At 41.1% G+C, this 16,029-nt stretch overlaps 1 protein-coding gene across 12 annotated transcripts in view; it reads right to left on the bottom strand.

Annotated features, from left to right (window-relative positions):
* The window catches only part of NUMB (NUMB endocytic adaptor protein), a 189,265-nt gene extending 175,141 nt beyond the window's left edge, over positions 1 to 14,124 (bottom strand). For 9 of the 12 annotated variants that reach the window (XM_068543116.1, XM_068543213.1, XM_068543184.1 and 6 more), the window contains exon 1: positions 14,039 to 14,124. The gene's annotated coding sequence lies outside the window, so the exon portion shown is untranslated. Of the gene's footprint in view, positions 1 to 1,822; positions 1,844 to 13,817; positions 13,898 to 14,038 lie in introns of those variants that run through there. The other 3 variants (XM_068543135.1, XM_068543176.1, XM_068543141.1) reach the window with 2 other exon arrangements.
* Positions 14,125 to 16,029: the final 1,905 nt, after the last annotated feature.

Genomic DNA, 16,029 nt, shown 5'->3' with positions numbered 1-16,029 from the left:
TATTTATCAAATAGACAAAAAAGATTTTTTAAAGACTTTAAAATATGTCATGTTTTACACAAAAATAAACTCAAAATGGATTAAAGACCTAAATGTAAGGCCAGACACTATCAAACTCTTAGAGGAAAACATAGGCAGAACACTCTATGACATAAATCACAGCAAGATCCTTGTTGACCCACCTCCTAGAGAAATGGAAATAAAAACAAAAATAAACAAATGGGACCTAATGAAACTTAAAAGCTTTTGCACAGCAAAGGAAACCATAAACAAGACGAAAACACAACCCTCAGAATGGGAGAAAATATTTGCAAATGAAGCAACTGACAAAGGATTAATCTCCAAAATTTACAAGCAGCTCATGCAGCTCAATATCAAAAAAACAAACAACCCAATCCAAAAATGGGCAGAAGACCTAAATAGACATTTCTCCAAAGAAGATATACAGATTGCCAACAAACACATGAAAGAATGCTCAACATCACTAATCATTAGAGAAATGCAAATCAAAACTACAATGAGATATCATCTCACAGCGGTCAGAATGGCCATCATCAAAAAATCTACAAACAATAAATGCTGGAGAGGGTGTGGAGAAAAGGGAACCCTCTTGCACTGTTGGTGGGAATGTAAATTGATACAGCCACTATGGAGAACAGTATGGAGGTTCCTTAAAAAACTAAAAATAGAACTACCATACGACCCAGCAATTCCACTACTGGGCATATACCCTGAGAAAACCATAATTCAAAAAGAGTCATGTACCACAATGTTCATTGCAGCTCTATTTACAATAGCCAGGACATGGAAGCAACCTAAGCGTCCATCAACAGATGAATGGATAAAGAAGATGTGGCACATATATACAATGGAATATTACTCAGCCATGAAACGAAATTGAGTTATTTGTAGTGAGGTGGATGGACCTAGAGTCTGTCATACAGAGTGAAGTAAGTCAGAAAGAGAAAAACAAATACCGTATGCTAACACATATATATGGAATATAAGGAAAAAAAAAAAAAAAAGGTCATGAAGAACCTAGGGGCAAGATGGGAATAAAGACACAGACCTACTAGAGAATGGACTTGAGGATATGGGGAGGGGGAAGGGTAAGCTGTGACAAAGTGAGAGAGTGGCATGGACGTATATACACTACCAAACGTAAAACAGATAGCTAGTGGGAAGCAGCCGCATAGCACAGGGAGATCAGCTTGGTGCTTTGTGACCACCTAGAGGGGTAGGATAGGGAGGGTGGGAGGGAGGGAGACGCAAGAGGGAAGAGATATGGGAACATATGTATATGTATAACTGATTCACTTTGTTATAAAGCAGAAACTAACACACCATTGTAAAGCAATTATACTCCAATAAAGATGTTAAAATAAAAAAAAAAATGTCATGTTTGAAATCACAGTCGTAAGCTCTACAGGCACTTCCCTGGTGGTCCAGTGGCTACGACTCCGCACTCCCAATGCAGGGGGCCCGGGTTTGATCCCTGGTCAGGGAACTAGATCCCACATGCCGCGACTAAAGATCCTGCATGCCACAACTAAAGATCCCCCATGCCACAACGAAGATCCCAAGATCCAGTGTGCCGCGACTAAGACCCGGCACAGCTACATAATAAATTTTTTTTAAAAAAAAAGCTCTATAGGTCACTAACTCTGTGCGTGTGTGCACCCACTTCAATCTAGCTAGAATGTGGGTTTAAACTGTCTATTTAGAATGGAAGGTTCCAAGTGGGTAAGTCTTCACAAATTCTGGTCATTTGGAGCATAAATGAGAAAGACATAATAAAAAAGATTTGATCTTTCCAACTCACTTGTTCAACTGGCCGTCAGAAACAATTCTTAGTTCTTAGGACTTCCCTGGTGGTGCAGTGGTTAAGAATCCGCTTGCCGACACAGGGGACACGGGTTTGATCCCTGGTCTGGGAAGATCCACATGCCACGGAGCCACTAAGCCTGTGCGCCACAACTACTGAGCCCATGCACCACAGCTACTGAAGCCCATGCATTCTAGGGCCCGCGTGCTGCAACTACTGAGCCCACGTGCTGCAACTACTGAAGCCCGAGTGCCTAGAGCCCATGCACCGCAACAAAGAGAAGCCACTGCAATGAGAAGCCCGCGCACCACAATGAAGAGTAGCTCCCGCTCACCGCAACTAGAGAAAGCCCATACACAGCAACAAAGAGCCAAAGCAGCCAAAAAAAAAAAAAAAAAAAAAAAAAAGAAAGAAAGAATTCTTAGTTCTTAATGAGAGGACCGATTCATGAAAGTCTCCACTTGGTCCTTATCAATCTCCTGGTTTCACTCCCCCCTTTTTTTGGAGGGGGGGGGGGTGCCTCGCCAAATGGCATGCAGGATCTTAGTTCCCTGACCAGGAATCGAATCTGTGCCCCCCTGCAGTGGAAGCGCAGAGTCTTAACCACTGGACCACCAGGGAAGTCCCTCTCTTTTTTATCCAACTAAGATTTCACAGTCCAACAATATAATCACTCCTTGAACTCAATTCAATGTTTCCCATGTCTCTCTCCTTCACACTCTCCTAGCAAAACTCCAGCTAACCTTCTCCAAGACTGCAACACAGCAGTGGAATCTTGAAGAAAATAACATATCCAGGCAGAATGGTTATTGTCATAAATTCACACTTAACAACTTCAACCAAGTTCGTGCACCTGACAAACAGTGAGGCCAAACAAACCAAAACATTGGAGTTTGGAGTGAAGAAAAATTTATTGTAAGGACCAAGCAAGGAGGATGGGGCGGCTCATGCTCAAAAGGCCCTAACTCCCTGATGGTTTTCAGGGAAGAAGTTTTATAGGCAAAATTTGCAGGGAGGGCTGCAGGGTGTGTGACCTTCCTCTGAGTGGTTGGTGATGAGGTAACAGGGTGTTGTTCCAGGAATCTCAATCATCAGCCTCTGGTTCCAACCAGTCTGGGGTCCACATGCTTATGCTTAGCCTGAAGTTACCACACTCCACCTGGGTGGGGGGCCTTAGTTCCTATAGAACTCAGAGGTATGTATGTATCAAATTGCTACGCACATCCTCTGAGGAAGAACCAGGACTCTGCCCAGCATTGCACTGTGGCTTCTTTCTGCATTCCTACACTCCCCCAATTAGCAACTGTTTGAATCTGCCCTTTGGAACTCAGGGAAGGTCTAGCAGACTGAAAGCCTTTTTTCTACAAACAAGAAACAGGGACACGGAAAGGCCTCTGTGCCTGGGAGGGCCCCACAGGGTCCCGCCCAGTTTCAATATTGCTCTAAAAGTTCCCTGTAGTTGCTGCTTTATACTTTTTCCTCAGTTCTTAAACATCTCTCCCCTCCTCTCCATTTCCTCCCAACTCTTTTTTTTTTTTTTAATTTATTTATTTATTTATTTTTGGCTGCATTGGGTCTTCGTTGCTGCGCGCAGGCTTTCTCTAGTTGTGGAGAGCGGGGGCTACTCTTCATTGCGGTGCGCGGGCTTCTCATTGCAGTGGCTTCTCTTGTTGCAGAGCACGGGCTCTAGGCGCGCGGGCTTCAGTAGTTGTGCCACGCGGGCTCAGTAGTTGTGGCACGTAGGCTTAGTTGCTCCACGGCATGTGGGATTTTCCTGGACCAGGGCTCGAACCCATGTCCCGTGTATTGGCAGGCGGATTCTTAACCACTGTGCCACCGGGGAAGTCCCCCTCCCAACTCTTTTAATTTGACACTTTCATTAAGAAAATGGAAGCCATCAGAGGAAACCTTCCTGTTCTTTCCACAGTCAAATCTGTAACATTCCCCCAAACTGAACCAGTCATCTCCTTTTCCCCCCACTTTAAAATGAGTATCTGTGACTGACTATTAGAGTTTGCTCTCTGTATTATTTCTCTTTCACATAAAGATTTCCTTCCTTCCATAATTCTCTCTGTCCTGTATCATCAATCTTTCCTCTTCTACAAGACCATTCCCATTATCATGTAAAGATGTACCATTACCTCCCATATTTATATATTTTTAAAAGTATCCTATCATTCCCGGGGCTTCTCTGGTGGCACAGTGGCTAAGAATCCGCCTGCCAATGCAGGGGACGCGGGTTCAAGCCCTGGTCCCAGAAGATCCCATATGCCGCGGAGCAACTAAGCCCGTGCGCCACAACTACTGACCCTGTGCTCTAGAGCCCGCGAGTCACAACTACTAAGTTCGCACACCTAGAGCCCATGCTCCACAACAAGAGAAGGCACCGCAATGAGAAGCCCGTGCACCGCAATGAAGAGTAGCCCCCACTCGCTGCAACTAGAGAAAGCCCGCGTGCAGCAACGAAGACCCAACACAGCCAAAATAAATAAATAAATAAAAATAACAAAAATTTTTTTAAAAAGTATCTTATCATTCCCTACACAGCTATGCTCCACCTCCTCCCCATTTCTTAGTTACCCTTTACAGCCACACTTCTCAAAAAAGTATCAGCTCTCACCATCTCTAATTCCTAATCTTCCATTCACTATTCAACCTGCTCCAAACTGGTCTGCCTCCACAAATTCACTGAAACTGCCCTTTAAACAGACTTAAACAGATGGCACTCTTAAAGGGATAAATAGAGTTTAAATGGAGAGACTATTTACAAAGGTGTGGGCAGGATTAAGGAGATCTCTCTCTCTCTCTCTCTCTCTCTCTCTCTCTCTCTGTATGTGTATGTGTATCTCAGGGACTAGCAATCAGGAAGCTATTAACTCCTCTAAACTCGTAGAAGGTACAAGAGTACAAACTCTCACATTTGCAAAGCCTGAGGTTACCAGAACCAGAAAAGGCACCATGCAGGTACAGGTAGAGAAATGCAACCTTTGCCTAAACTTCAGCCAGGCAGGAAGGAGGAAAGGGAATAAATATGCTATTTTTCCTTCTGCTGTCCAATCTCCTGTCAATTGTACCTCTACTGGCTGAATGCAACCTGAAGTCAGAAGGCAAAGAAGCCTGAGTCATGTAATCAACAGAGGTCAGCCTTCTGAGGCACAAAGCAGGGAAGAAAAGGGCAAAAATGAATCTGGAGGGACATACAGAGAATAACCAACACAGGATCACCAATAATTTCCATTTTGGTAAATCAAATGAGCACTGACCTTCCCTCCTCTCTTGGTTTCCATGACATGACAAATCCTGGTTTCCCCCTACATAAAAGTCACTTTTCCTCCTTCACCAGACAGCTATATTTGGAGTTCCTCCAAGCTGAGGACCAGATAGTTGATCTCACCCTTTCCTCATGGCTCTCAATCCCATCTATATAATGACAATTTCCAGCAGTGCCTCTCCTTAAACTCCAGCTTTCCATAGCCCAACATTATCACATTATCATTTAGGTGTCTCTTGAAAATTTAGAGGTCCAAAACAATGATTCTCACCCTCTTTAAAAAAAAAAAAAAAAAAGGGCTTCCCTGGTGGTGCAGTGGTTGAGAATCTGCCTGCCAATGCAGGGGACACGGGTTTGAGCCCTGATCTGGGAGGATCCCGCATGCCGCGGAGCGGCTGGGCCCGTGAGCCACAGCTGCTGAGCCTGCGCGTCTGCAGCCTGTGCTCCTCAACAAGAGAGACCGCGACGGTGAGAGGCCCGCGTGCCGTGATGAAAAGTGGCCCCCGCTCGCCGCGACTGGAGAGAGCCCTCGCACAGAAACGAAGACCCAACACAGCCAAAAAAATTAATTAATTAATTAAAAAAAAAAAAAAGTTTCTGTGGTGTCTGTCCCATGGAAAGCACAGACAAATACAACTCACATAGTGCCTAGCCAAAAAGCTATAGATTAAAAAAAAAAAAAAAAATACGGAAAATAATTGTAATGATATTAAAATGTATGTTAATAAAAGCAGGTTCAAAATTATGTATACAGTAAAATATGCAATGAGAAAAATTAAAAACAAAAAATGTTAACATCATTAAAAATAATAATTCGGGGCCAACATCATAGAAACTAGTATTATATTTCACAAGTGTCTGGGTTTTATTGTAAGAACACAAGTGATACCCCTCACTAACTAGGTCTACTGGAGGGGGAAAAAGAGACCAAAAGAATAAGAACATTCATTAAAGGAACACATCATTAGAATTATATTATTTCAGATACGAACAGCCAACTCAGCAAATGAAGTCAAAGTCCTTCAGGGTATGCTAACAAATCTATAACAAGAAAAACTCACAAAATTCAATGCAGTGCAAATATATACCAAGAATGTTTAATTTGAACTGGGGAAAATAATTAGATAATTTAGTGATTTTCCACAGGACTGAGCTCAGCTCTTTTACAAAGCAACAAAAGAAGAAGGGAAAGGCACAGCAAGAAGTCAAGCCAGCAATCTGATTTCCCAGGAAATTAGCTCTTTCTTGGCAAAGTACCGGCCTCATATTCTAAAGAAGCAGAACTCTACAAATAGAGATGAGACACAAAATTCAAATACTCTGTAAAAGATGTATACTTTTCCCTTTGCTTGTAAGACCTCCAAAAGAGAATAATTAATGCCTCTTAAAACATAGGAAAAAACTTAAAAGCCCAATTTAGAGTTAAATGTTCTATAAGTAATGTTTCTTTCAAAATGCTAAGTAATCTCACAAGTTGTAAAATAACTGTATTTTTATTATTTTTTAAATGAAAGGAAAATACCATGCTATTTCTAACCTTCAACTAGGATTACATGGAAAAGGAAACTTTGATATTATTGATATTAATTCTGGATTTTAAATTTACCAACGTTAACAAAAATACTTAAATTTCTCTATAATGTTTTCAATCGTCACTACAAAACATTTCCTTCAATCTCCAACCTAAAAAAAAAAGCCTTAGTATTTGATCTTCCTTCAGAAAAAGACTATCTGTTAATAATCCAAAAGAAGAGTCTTCTTAAGATAAAAAGGTAATAGGATAGGTGAGTTAAAGAAGGAAAAGGGGGGAGGGGTAGGAAAAGGGGTCATAATAGAAGCTTTTCTTCTTTTAAGTCACATGTTTAAAAATCTGACCCTGATTTCCATTAAACGGTCCAGCACTGAAGCTTCTGCAGGACTATGGGACATGGTTGCCCAGCAGGCAGAAAAACGGCAACTGAACTTCATTTAGTATTCAAGTATAAAGTAATGTAAAGATGAAATTAGAAAACCATATATTTAAATCAGTGGGTTCATTTATAACCCATTCTTGCAACTCTAAACTGCTTCCCGCAGCACCATGACCCCAACTGCCACACTAGACCAAAAGGCCAACAAAATGCTACTTCAAAGAATCAGTAACAAAGCAGAAAATTTTATTAAACTTTTCTAACAAGCCAATAAACAAAAAGTAATGGTCTCAACAAATGGTGCTAAGACAGCTGGATAACCATATGTAAAAGAATTAAGGTTGGGCCCCGTCTCCATACCATACACAAAAATTAACTCAAAATAGATCAAAGAGCTAAACATAAGAACTAAAATTTGTATAAACTCTTAGAAGAAAACATAGGCATAAATATTCATGACCTTGGATTAGGCGATTGTTTCTTAGATATTATACCAAAAGCACAAACATAGTGCTATAACAAAATGAAAAAGTTTTATGCTTCAAAAAAAGTTTTGTGCATCAAGAATGTGAAAATAGGGGCTTCCCTGATGGCGCAGTGGTTAAGAATCCGCCTGCCAGTGCAGGGGACACAGGTTCGAACCCTGGTCCAGGAAGATCCCACATGCCACAGAGCAACTAAGCCCGTGCGCTGCAACTACTGAGCCTGTGCTCTAGAGCCTGCGAGCCACAACTACAGAGCCCGTGTGCCACAACTACTGAAGCCCGCACACCTAGAGCCCGTGCTCCGCAACAAGAGAAGCCACCGCAATGAGAAGCCCGCGCACAGCAACAAAGAGTAGCCCCAGCTTGCCGCAACTACAGAAAGCCTGCATGCAGCAACGAAGACCCAACACAGCCAAAGATAAATTAATTAATTAATTTAAGAAAAGAAAGGAAGAAAGTGAAAATACAAGCCACATACTGGGAGAAAATATTTGCAAATCATACATCTGACAAGGGACTTGTATCCAGAACATATAAAGGTTTTTCACACTCATAACTCAATAATAAAAGATGACCCCATTTTTAAATGAAGACCCAACACAGCCAAAAATAAATTAATTAATTTAAAAATAAATAAATAAAGTCAATTCCAGTTTTTCTAACTGCCACATTGCTTATAATCACAGTATCTGGGATATTAGCCCTTCCTAGAAAGAGAAGTCTAATATTGCTATAATTACTAATAAAAAAAATTAACATCATCATGTGTTGAGTGCCCACTATAAGCAAGGTACTATATAAAATGCTTTTCATTTAATTCTCAGCTTAGTTAAGGAGGATAAGCTCTATTTTATAGATGACAAAACTGAGGCTACAAGAGATTTAATAAACTGCCCAATTAGTCAATTAGTAAATGACAGATCCAGGATTCAAAAACATGGTCATACAATGATAAAACTTGGATTTTTCTTCCATTCTATCATTCTTTCTCAGAACACAAATGATGTTTTTTTCAATTTCATAATATGCTAGTTACAAATATACTTCTGTGATCATCAGGCTATTCTATGATTCCGTGACATTCTAGGTTGAAAAAAAAGTTTATCTTGATGAAATAATACTGGGAGCTAAAATTCCTGATAACAAAGTCAGCTATATTAAAAATAACTAAGTAAATAAACCCTTATAAATTATGCAAAGCAGTACCACATGACACAATTGAAAGGTACCCATGGAGTACTTGTGCACAGCTGACCAGGACAAAAGCATCACTTTTACTTTTCTAAGGTCAAAGGTAGTCAATCTTAAAGATATAAATTTTGCTTTTTCTGTGTTCCCGACTTCCCTGACTTTGCCTTTATTCAGGAGCCAAGCAGTGTTCTACGGCTTTAAATCCCTCTTCCTCCCTGACTAAACTGGAAAAAAACTGGATAATAATCATTTTCCTAATTAACTATATCCACCTTAATATAAACAAGTTACCACAATTAATATTTTGCTATCTAATCAGAGAACTCAAGACTTTGATCCTGAAGGTAAGGTATCAGCAAGCAAGTAGGGAGAAACAGTTTCGGTAGAGAGAGAAAGGGAAGTCACTGAACATTAATTATTAAGCAGCCCCTTGGTTAATCCATTTAAGATGACTGGGAGTCTCTTCCTACTGCCTAATCCCAGACTCCATTAGAAAGGACAACTGGGAAGACCTGGCCTAGTTACAATTGTTGGGCACCTATTCCCAAGAACTGGAGAAGCAGAGACAAGTGTCCAGCCTTCTAAATCCACATGGTCCTGCAAAGGCTCCCATCCTAGGACTAGCAATTCTCAGGGTATTCATTTGTATTCTGACATGCTTTCCTGAGTGGAACACAACAAAGAAAGAGTTCTAACAAGCAGAGCGAAAAATATGTCCGTGCGAGAATGTTGCAAATAGGATCATCCTCCTTTACATATGTCACTCCAGGAAAACTGCCAAGAAAGGCTCACTCCTCTAGACATACTTCCTGCAGATCCTCCGACTCCTCCTTAAACATATCAGTATTCTCCTCATTCTCCCTTAGTCTCAAACCTTTTGCCCCAAGATTTCCAAGTGCATATTTTATATTCTCAAAAATATATGGCAATATGATAATGACATCCTATTTATCAGTACCTGTGTCTCATATTTGAACAAACATCCTAAAGCCTTATATAGAATTTCCATCTTTAATAATGAGATTTCCAATACGTTATATTACTGAATATAAATTTTCTTTGCAAATAAATTTTTCTTTATTTTCAAAAAATTGTATTTCTTTGCAAATAAAGGATTTATCATAATGTCAAGATAAAAAATAAGATAGCAAAAAAAATTTTTTTTAATTGAAGGAGTACAATTGTTTCCTTTCTCCCTAGCCCCACCAAGGAAACATATATCAGAGTTCAGAAACTGGCAGAACTCAAGATCCATTCCATAGAAATCAAAATTTATTAAACACAATAGATGTATTTTGGCAAGTCCAAAATAAAACGTAGCTTTCCAAGTACTCTATTAAAAGACTTTTTTTAAGGTAATAAGTTTACCAAGGGACCTTTTCTGATAAAAGGAATTCTCCCAGCAAACTAAAAACCAGACATTGGGGTTTTGTACTTTCACAGAACTAGATTTTCAGGCAGCACATTTCCATTAGGATTTATTGTATGAGTAGTTGAAGAGAAAGAAGCAGAGAAAGCAGATCAGAAGCGATTTGTAATAGACAAAACTTTATTGAAATAGAAAATAAACTTAATTAACTAGTGTTAATTGAACTTCCACTTTTAAAAACCATTTACCTGAATAATCTTTGAAACTGGAAAATGAGCCTCACTAAATTGTACCATCAGGAGCAGTTTCTCTGGGATTTAAAAACCACCATTTTTTCAACTACAGATTAACAAATCTCACTGTAAAAACGGTTGAGCAATCAGAGCTATTCCTAGATAAGTATGATTAAATTATGGGTGAATAATAAGTCAACTGAATAAAGTCCATTCATTAAAAAGCAAGTAAGTAATCAAACTAGTTAATGTCCACAATTATGAAGAATGAATTTTATATTTTTCCCACACTCGATTACTAAGATTTTACATTCTTCCATCAGTTAGTAAAGAACAATGATCTGTACAAAAGTGTCCATCAACTGTACAATGACTTAACAACCATTTTGGTGGTAGGGATACTTCATTTAACTCAAAGCAAGGAATTCAAAAGCTTTCATCCTTGGAACCTTTGTCACAAAAAATTAGTAAATTTGTTTTATGAAAAGACTGCTTACGTTTTTCAACTCAAAAATGAAATAATTACATGTTTTATAGTCTTCCAAACAAAAATTAAAATTTTAATAAAGTATAATAAAAACATGAAATAGAACTAAAAATTATTTTTGAGAGAGAAAAAAATCTAAAAATCCTGATGCAAAGCTACTCCAAAAGTTTCTTCACAATTTCATAAAACATTAATGAAAGGGTTATAAATCCCCTAGATTAAAGATTTTAAAGAGAGCTGTAAGAATCTCTTTCAGTTTTCAATACTGTTTTCTCTGTCCTTATGTCCATTAAAACAAACATAAATCAACTCTTTCTAAATATAAACCATCTAGTCTCATAGAAGAAAAATCAAACGAAGAACAGCACAAAACATACATATATATTCTTAATATAGCTTAAATTAAGTATATAGATTACATTTGGGTCCCTCAAACAAGTTAAATTTACAACTCTATGCCACATCCAGATCATTCTCAAGGGAGAAAACCATCAAAACAAAAGCTCCTGCTTAATAAACTATTTACTTTGTAGTTTAAACTCTATCCCAGGTGCATCTGAGCATTATTACTATGTCTCCTCTCTTTAAAAACCTAGAAATCTAAAATACACAAGTATATCTGGTTCCCTTAAAAATGCTTTTATATTACATATTTTGTATTAAGGCCATGAAAACTTTAGAATTCCTTTACTCTCTAAAAAGGAAACACCCTTTTGCTTTTCTCTTTTGAAATGTGTCTTATTTGGTTTTTGCTTACTTTCTATACATGAACTGTTCTCAAACCAGTCTATTTGTGTTGGTTGTTTACTGTCAACACGTCTGTGTATACTTAGGTTTTTTACAGACAGTGCTTTACAGTACACTGGTAAAAAAGAAAAGGTAAACAAGAGGGCATGAGTGAAACAAAAGTGGACCACATCTGAGAAACACCACTCAATTTCACCTCTCTACCTCAAATTCCCTTTAGTCCTCATGCTAAAGATTCTCAGTATTTAAAAAGAAGCACAACACAATGTATGATAAGGCAAACACAGGAGAAACCAAATCAGAAACTGAAGAAATTTAATAGAATGTATCAACACCTGAGAAAATTACCACAAAAAGAAAAATAAATAAACAATAAACCCAGTCCCTGGATGTCCCTACTGAAGGGCTGCTTTTGCTGCAGTGCATGGCTCAAAACAGTTTTACAAACTCCTTTTAATGTAAGAAATACATTTTACATTGTGACCTAGTATACACATGTATGAGCAAAATTTCCCAAAACAATATATTTCCTTGCCACGTACAATGGTAGTCAATTCTGTTCTATTCTATTTTATTTTTATTCTATTTTATTTTTAATCAATTTAACCCACTAAATTGATTTTATAAGTTACTAATAAATCATGATCCACAGTTTGAAAAACACAGGCTTAAAATAGGGCATCCCTTATACAGTATTAGGATCTTTTCTTTGCAATTTGCTTCTACCTGTCTCTAGCAGGGTAGACAAGTATTTTAAGGTTGCTACATTACTACTGTTTTCAATAAAGCAAGTGGTTCCCCTGACCAACATAAGCCATCACCTGAGATAAATGCAAACTCTCAGGCCCCATCCCAGACCTACTGAATCAGAAACTCTGGGTGGAGCCAGCAGTCTACATTTTAGCAAGCCGTCCAGGTGATTCTGGTTCAAGTTAAAGTTTGAGAACAACGCATTAAAGAATTCAGGACTTTCTTTATCCTCTACACATTTAATAATCCAGTACAGTGCTTACTTTGTGCCAGTCACTATTCTAAAAGTTCCACAGATATTAACTCATGTGAAAATACAACCCTAAGAAGTAGGAAGTATTGTTATCCCTATTACACAGATGAAACTTCCACACAGAGAGAGGTTAAGCTGTCAAAGCTAAGTGGTAGAACTAGAATTCAAATTTATTTCTAATTTGGCGAAAGTTAAGCCTGTCCTCTTCATGCCTCTCTTCTTTCTGATTAAGTCCCCGGTCCCACTCCTTTAGTTCAGCTATCCCCTTTTCCCCTTTCAAATTCCCCATCTTGTCAATGTCCTTATTTTCTAACATTATTGCTCGCGTCCTAAAACAAATTTCTTTTCTAAAGCATTGGAATGTAAGTCACAACCTTGCTTTTAGAACCCTTTCTCTGGTCCTAGATGGCATCTTAGTATTATGAAGCTGAAGGTTCTTCTATTTCTAAAGTCCTTCGAACCGATTAAGGGCCCCATGTTAATTTCTCATATCTACTGTTCCGGCCAGTTTCCACAAGACCACTAGTCTCTTCCTGAGCAACTTTCTCGCTCCCTCCTACTACGCCCTACCTCCCACTCCCTTCCTACAAGGAAACAACTTCTCCCGCCCACCCCCGTGTCATTTTGCTTGACTTATCTCCAACTGAGAGAACTTCCATTCCTCAGCTAAACCCCTCACCACAGTCTCAAACCCAAGCTACCCCTCCAGGACTTTTTTCAAAACCCTGGTTTCCCGGGGACCCTCAGACCCAGGAGTTCCCAGGCCAGTCTTGGATTTCCCATCCCAGACCAGCGGTGGGGGGCAGGGCGCTCCCGTTCCTCCCCAAGCTGTTCAAGGTCTCCACGGGTCCGACACTCCAAAGCCCCGCAAGAACCCCAAGAGCGCTCCTCTCTCGGATGGCCGCCTTTCTCAGGAGGATCCCCAGGTGCCTCCCTGCCTTTCCTCAACGCCCTCGCTGAGACCCCGGCCGCCCTCGGCCTCCCTTCTCCCTCGGACCCGGGCCACTCCCAGTCTCCCGGCCCCCCAGCTTTCTCCTCTCGGGCCGCTCCCGGGCTTCCCGGGTTCCCCTTCCTCCTCGCACCCAAGCTGTCCTGGGTATTCCCGAGTCACCCCGCCCGCGGACCAGGTCGTAACCGGTCACCCCGGGTCACCCCGTTCTCTGGGACCCCAGACCCCCCGTCTCCCCAAGGACCTACCCCTCACACACCGGACGCCGGGCAGTGCCCCAGACCCGCGCAGCTAAGCGTCCCAAGGGACCTCCCGGCCTGACCCGCTTGGGTCCGGCCCCAGCCTACCTTGCCACCACGAACTCCGCCGCCAGGAGCCGGGCGGCTCTCCCACCAGCCCAGTCAGTGCGAACTCGCCGCCGCCGCCGCCCCCGCCCTGGCCCCGACCGGGGCCCGACCCGGCCCGCAGTCCAGGCCCCCTTCCGCTGGCTTCTGCCTCGGGAGCGCCGAGCTGGAGTTTCCGCCCCGCGACTGCCCCCAGACCTCAGGTCAGCGTTACCGGTACTCACCTGCCGCTGCCCCCGGCCAACTCCAGTGCCACTGCCTCTACCTCGGGCGCCAGTAGCCACCTAGCGCCACCACCTCCCCCATGACAACAGGCCCACCCCGCTTCACACTTCCTATCTCTCCATTGGGTAGTGGGGCGGCAGCTCTCTGCTCTTATTGGCTTAGTTTACCCGTCCGTCAAAGCTTCCTTACCACCCCTTTTCCTGACCCGGTATTACCCCCCCTCCCGGACCTGGAGCGTCCTAGACCAAGCTTTAGTTGTAATTGGCTGATGGTTGGGCAGTTCAAAGTTCTGATAGGCTGTCGAAAGTGTCTGTTAAGTCAACTGGCAAAGGATGTGACCGCCATGGTTGGTTCGAGCTTGGGCACAGTTTGGTTGCGCAGTAGAAAGCAAGGAAGGGGCAGACGCTCACGTCCGAGGGGAAGGGTTAACTCTTTGTGGTAGAGTTGACTCTGGAAACTCGTCCCTTTATCCAACTTCCTCCCTATAAGGAGAAGCTTATCACTGCTAGCTTACCCAGAGGGTAGTACTTACAAAACAGCAACATCAGAGGTTGTGTTTAAAAATCATTTACAACCCCTTGAGAGAAAAGCAGTATACAGATTAAAATTTCCCCCTCTTGAGGTCCTAAGATGCCCAATTTCCTTGACGTTCTTTCCAGAAGGCTCCATGCTAAAGGGCAAAGCACAACCGTTTATTTTGCAGAGGTCAGTCCACTTTGGTTGCAGTTAATAAATTGAAGTGGCGTGTTGAGGGTTCTCCAGCTTCCAGACTCACCCCTGGCTGGCTCCTGCGAAGTGACCAGGCAACCAACAGCAAGTTTGGACTAAGTGGGCCATATTTTACCCTTGTGATGCTCTGGACAAGAGAATTCGGCTCCCGCAACTTGATTTTTATGCTCAGCAGTTCTTAACTAGCCCTACTAGTTGTGTGTCAGATACTTAAAAACTTGCCTTTTTTTCTAAACCTCTCCTCTTCCTAAGCAGTCTAAATTAGGACCATTGAATGACTGCAGTTCCTTTCTCATATTGGCACAATGCACAAGAATAAATGATTGCAGTTTTACTCATTCGGGTACAAATCACAGTAGACACTTTTGAGAAATTTGGTGTTGCTATAAAAACTCTTGTGCTCCTAGAAATACATCCATCATTAGTTTTTTGCGTTTCTTTTTCATTTCCACCCCTTTTCCTGCTCCTAAATAGCAAAATGCTGGCCTAATTATTCTTTCAATTTCTAAATCAGATTTAAATGTACCTTCCTCACAACTCCACCTATCATACACAAACCCGTGGGTCATGAAACATACACTCAGGAATGGACTGGGACAGGTCAAGGGTACTTCCCTCTTAAGCGTCCCTTTAATGGTTGGGGACTTTCTGTGGCACCAAGAATCTGGACTTTGCCCCTTTCTTAGTCCCACTAACTCTTTGTTCCATATCTCTTCTATTTACCCTCCTATTCTGTTCCAGCAAGGTACAAGGAGTTTAAAACTGCATGGTTCATTATCCCAAAAAAAATTGTCTATTTTCTAACATACATTTTTAGTCAGGTTTAAATAAACTACATACCTCTATCACCAAACTAAGCGGAAATTATTCCTCCAGTAACTCTACATAACAATAAGGTGTCTTTTCCCAGTTATTTTCCGGAACTTTCCTCCCCCTTCTCTCATCCTCACCTTCCAATTTAGAAATAACCTCCCCTTCAATTCAATGACTCATAAAAAGCCTGTAAAAGGAAAGTGGAAAAGCCAAAATAACTTCAGAGATGTCTGAATCATTCAATTGAAGGAAAGATCAGACATTGACCATGATAAGATGGAATCCAAGACATAAGGCCAGCCTGAACTAACATCCCATAACAAAAGAGGTAACATGTAAATGTGAAGACGCTCCAATGAGAAGAAGGAGGTAGCAGTACGTCCTTTACCCAGCTTTTTAATATATTACCAGCAGCTTTCTTCTCTCTAGTCTTGGCAGTGTGTCCTAC

This window comes from Eschrichtius robustus, chromosome 1 (assembly GCF_028021215.1).
Source record: "Eschrichtius robustus isolate mEscRob2 chromosome 1, mEscRob2.pri, whole genome shotgun sequence".
NCBI lineage: Eukaryota > Metazoa > Chordata > Mammalia > Artiodactyla > Eschrichtiidae > Eschrichtius > Eschrichtius robustus.
Note: the sequence above shows the minus strand (reverse complement) of the source record. Positions and strands in the feature narration are given on the sequence as shown.